Below are 5,588 nucleotides of genomic sequence, written 5' to 3'. Positions count from 1 at the left end.
TTCCGCTTTCGGGGGTAAGACACGTAAAACGGGTACGTGGCCGTTGGCGTTGGCTCAAGTGGGTGGGACTGAAGCGTTTTGCAGCCAATCAGACGCAATATGGCAGCTTAGGGGCGTGGATAAGGGTTTTGTGTGTGTGCCGGGGCGAGTGATGAGTTTGAGGATCTTCGCGGCCGGAGAGGATTTGAGTGCAAGTTCCGGTGTGGGGTGGGCACTGTACCCCCTTCCAGATCTGGACTCTGTAGGTGTCACGGGTGGATGCTTAGATCCCTAATGTTCCAACAGCCGGTGCGACAGGTCTGGAGCAAGGGATCTCAGTTTCGTCTCTCGGGAGCCCCGAAGCTACGCATGCGCAAACATCCTGTTCTTCGCTTGGTTCTCCGATGTCAGTTATCTCACGGAGGCACCCCGCTGCTTTTTTAAAAGCCTAGGGAATGAGCGAAGACTTTAGTCACATGCCAAGCAGAACTTGACTCTGACGCACTGCAGAACACAGAGCATTCATTGGGAGTCTAGCCTGAGTTTCTTTTGAGTTACCTTGAACTTGGTCATTCCGGCTCAATAAAGTACACGTAAATAACTCTGTATACCTGGGTCTGGGGGTGGGAATGGGCTACGGATCGTTTTGTGTGATGGAAATGCCCCCAAACTGGACTGTTGGGGGGGGGCTGCATTATTTACCTTTTTTTTTGGTACAGTTGAAAGGGGTGCGTGTATTCTGTAGACCTTATTCTGTGAACTGATGTTAGACTGCTGTATTGGAATGGCTCCACTTTAGGCTGGGTAAGAGACCAAGATGAAACTTGCTTTCCCCCTAGAATTTTTTTTTTTCTCTTTTCAAGACAGGGTTTGTCTGTGTAGCCCTGTTTGTGCTGAAACTTACTCTGTAGACCAGGCTAGCCTCAAACTCGGAGCTCCACCTGCCTCTGTCTCCCAAGTGGTAGGATTAAAGGCATGTGACATCATGGGCTGGCAGTATTGAAATTCTTAATTTTCCTCTTCCTTAGCCTCATATCTTAAGAACTCTCCCTAACCCAACATAATTCAGTCAGGGTTTTCTAGAGTCACAGAACTTAGGGAATGTCTCTATATTGAGGGAATTTATTGTGATGACTTACAGTCTGTAGTCCAACTAACCCAACAATGGTTATGAATGGGAAATTCAAGAATCTAATACTTACTCAGTCCCATGAGACTAGTGGTTTCAGAAGTAGGTTCCAACAGATCTGCTGGCAAGTAGGATCAGGCAAAAAAGAGTGAATCTTCCTTCTTTCAATGTCCTTATATAGGCCTCCAGCAGAAGGTGTGGCCCAGCAGAAGGTGTGGCCTAGATTAAAGGTGTGTGTACCTTCAAGCCTGTATCTGGGACTTGATTTGTCTCAGGCTGACCTTGAACTCAGAGATCTCCTTGCCTCACCTGGGATTAAAGGGTGTACTACCTTGCCCGGGCCTAAGCTTTTCATGGCCACTATGCCTCAAGATCTCCAGGCCAAGATCCAGGTCAGAAACTTGTATCTTCTAGCCTCAAGATCTGGATAACAGATGAGCCTTTCAATTCTGGATTGTAGTTCATTCCAGATATAGTCAAGTTGACAACCAGGAATGGCCACCACACTCCCTTTATAAGGAGAAACAATGAATTCAGCAGATAGTTCCAGAGAAAGAACTGATGAACAGTGTAAAGGCCCAGCCCCTGCCCGACTAAGGCTTTAATTCTCATGACCACAAGTAACTGCATAACGCAGAAAGTAGTAACTACTGATGAAGGACAGTGCAGAACGGAGAGTTGCTAGAGTTTGCAAATAAAATGGCGGTTGGAAACCTATGTTATTAGATTGAGCTGGGTCTCCTATACCTCAGCTGGCAAATTTAGAATTTAACAGCTGCAGTTGGACTATGTGCACAGATTGAATCAAGAATTTAGCAGATATATTTACGTTGGTAAGAAATAAGATGAGAAATGTGATGAAGGTTGAGATGGTACTGAGGGCCGGGGTAGGAGGGTAGGAAGAAGCTTTTTAAGACAGTAGTCAGAGTGTGGCATCATTGCAGATGCCTTTAATCCCAGCACTTGGAATGCACAAACAGATGAGTTTAAGTCCAGCCTGGATAGCTAGAGCTACAATAGTGAGGTTCTGAGCGGGGAGGCAGGAAGAAATGAAAGTCCCAATGACATAGTATTTATTCCCTTTAGATTGACACAATTCAAATTCCAAATAAGCAATGCTGTAAAGGAAAGGGAAATGTACTCTCATGAAAGTATTTGAGGTCAGTTTGGTAAAATATAAAAGCTTAATGCTTTAGATAGCTTCTTGTGAGCCAAACACGCTTCTAGGTTTTTTTTTTTTTTTTAAATAAGCAATCAGAATTTCACAGCATGCTTATTCTGTTTTTTTTTTTTTTTTGGAGCTGGGGACCGAACTCAGGGCCTTGCGCATGCTAGGCAAGCACTCTACCACTGAGCTAAATCCCCAACCGACACAGCAAGCTTATTAAGTAGTGGTCGAATGACTGAGTTCTTCCCAAATATTGTCTGTGTCAGCATTGACTTCATGCAGTTTTCTAGAGTATCTTATTATTATGGTTTGTTGTTGTTTGTCTGTTTTGAGACAGTGTTTCTTGCCTGGAACTTGCTCTCTAGACCAGGCTGGCTTTGAATTCTCAGAGATCTGCCTGCCTCTGCCTCCTGGGTTACACGCCTGGCCTTAGTATTTTAACTTTGTGTATGTTGGTAGGTGTGTGTACATCAGTATTGAAGGGCATCTGGTCTCTTGGAGCTGGAGTTCTAGGCAGTGGTGAGCTGTGTGATGTATAATCTGAGAACTGAACTTCAGTCCTCCGGAAGTGCTCATGACTATTGAATCACCTTTCCAGCCCCACACTTTTAATTTTAAAATTTTACTTTTAATTTAAAAATGTTAAATAACGATTTGGATGTAGAAATTATCTTTCTAGATGTATGTTCTGCCAAAACCAATAGGTGTGTATCGAAAGTCACTGGGACAGTTAGGTATTCACTGCAGCTTTAGAAGAGCAGAAGACTGGGGTCAGCTGAGAGAGCTCCTGCCACCAAGTCCAACAGCTCGACTCCGAGCTCAGGACCCAGGCAGTGAAAGCAGAGACCTGACTCCTGGGAGTCGTCCTCTGACCTCCATGCATGCATGGCACGTGCACCTACACTCGCCCCTCCCCATCCCCCAACTACACACACACCATAGAATGTCATTCAGGAATTTAACAAAGGAAAACAAGAGCAACATGAAAAAGGCCATGAATGTCTGCTGGTTGGGGAACAATGGAGTGGGAGTTTGTATCCCCGACAAAGAAGGAACTAGATCTGTATGTGTACCTGGGATGACCTCTGAGGTCTAGTGTTGGAGAAAGTATGAAGTACGATATGTTCTAAAAGAGAGCGAGTCCATCTCTAAGGTGCTGGAGGCATAGCTCAGAGCTAGGGCCCGCAATTGGCACACGTAGATCTCTCGCCTCAATCCCCAGCACCAAAAGAAAATTAAGGGTTCGTTTGTTTTTTAAGATAAATTTAAAGTATAGCTACACGTACAGGCTTGTCTATATGAGGGTTACAGCGGGCCAGAGATGATCTAGAAAATGGAAAGAATCAGTTCCAGTCAGGAAGGAAGTGGGTTTCCCACCACATCATGGCTGTTTGAAAAAAAAATTTTTTTGGTGTGTGTATATGTAAATATTTCTATTACTAAGGTTTTTTTTTGTTTTATCTTTTGAGAAGAGGATATGATATCATGCTGTTTTAGATTCATGAGTTATCATGAGTTCCTTTTTCAGAGTTCTCGAAGATAGCCTCAGTATTTGCCGCTTTCTGAGAATACTTTTACCACAAGAAACACATCCTTTGGTCCTCAAGAGTTGTGGTGAGCTTTTGTTAGGCAGGGCAGGGCTGGCCCTGTGGGCTCAGCTGTCTTAGCATCGTTCCTCCGTAGTTCAGTAACCTCACCCTGACACACAACTTTTAAAGAGGCTTCAGCAAATGGTGAAAGAAGAGAGGACTCCTGTTAATGAACTCTGAGGGAAAGAAGCAGGTGTGTGCTCTGTAAGCCGGATGGCGAGGAAGAAAAGAGAGAGGTGCACAGTTAGGGAGGGGCCACCTCAGGGCTGCTGGGAGAAAGGCAAACAGAGAGAGAGGGGGGGGGGGGGAGAGGGGGGGGGGGGGGGGGGGGGGGAGAGAGCTCTCGCCAGAGACTCCTCCAATCCCAGGTGTGCGGAAGCCTCCCTAGCTGAAGGCTGAGAGCTGGAGGTCAGCACAGAAAGCACAAGACCCTGTCTCAAAGTACAGCCATGGGATGAGTAACCGCCTGAAGTCTTGAGACTTTGAAGGGAGTTCAGGAGTTCAGTCATTCTCTTCTGAGGCTGATCTTTCCTTTAGCATACTCCAAGGGCTTCTTCTAAAAGATGACGTAAGAACTCTCTTATTTAAGAAGTATACAAGTAGAGGCTGGAGAGATGGCTCAGTGGTTAAGAGCACTGACTGTTTTTCCAGGGATCCTGAGTTGGATTCCCAGCTACCAGATGGTGGCTCACGACCATCTGTAATGGGATTTGGTGCCCTCTTTTGGTGTGCCTGAAGACAGCTACAGTGTACGCACATAACGTATAAAATAAATAAATAGAAATATACAAGTAGTTACTTGTATAAGAAGAAGCCATACTTTTTTCTTGGTATACAAGTATACAAGAAATATACAACTAGCACTTGCCCAGGGTGCACCAGGCCCTAGATTTAACTGGGAGCACTGCACAAACAACCCTGTATGCTCCAGGCCCTCAAATGTGTTTATTTAAACTATAATTTTGTATTCTTGGCTTATGTATTAAGATACTGGTTTCTGATAGAATCTGTAACCCTAGCACCCCTCAAGCGCCCCCAGACAGAGTCTTAATGTAGCCTCGGATATCCTGGTATGCTCTATGAAGACCAGGCTAGCTTGGAACTCCACCCTCCCCCAACCCCCTAAATGCTGGAATTAAATTAATTAAAGGCATGTACCACTACACCTGACTAATCTTATTAGCAGTTTTGAGGCTGAGGCAGGAAGATTTAAAAAAAAAAATTAGGGCCAGCCTGGACTACAGATGAGACTCTGTCTTGAAACAATCATACGAACAAACAAACAAAGAAATGACACATTGTACACTGTTCATTTGTACAAGTTTTAAGTAAGGTCTGACTGTGTTCTGCCCATGCCCCCCTCCAAAACATATATTGAAAGTCTGTTTTCCGGGCATGAATGTGCTTGGAGACAGGCCCCTAATGATAATGATCAAGACTTAAGTGAGGTCATCATGGGGCCTGACCCAAATGACTCATAAAAGAGGAAGTCTATAAAGGTAACTGGTCGTAAAGGTCAAGTGGGAGGCAGGCGGATCTTTTGAGTTTGAGGCCAGCCAGGGCTACATAATGATGCCCTGTCTCAAAAATAGAATGAAGTAAAAGTAAATAAATCATAAAAGAAGGAGAAAGACAACCAAGATATTTGAGATAAACTAAAGGGCCAGAGGCCATGAAGTGGCACAATGTTTTCCCACCCAATTAAAAGGCAAGAATATTGACG

The sequence above is a fragment of the Rattus rattus genome, chromosome 2 (assembly GCF_011064425.1).
Source record: "Rattus rattus isolate New Zealand chromosome 2, Rrattus_CSIRO_v1, whole genome shotgun sequence".
Classification (NCBI taxonomy): domain Eukaryota; kingdom Metazoa; phylum Chordata; class Mammalia; order Rodentia; family Muridae; genus Rattus; species Rattus rattus.
This window is presented reverse-complemented; position numbering follows the sequence as displayed.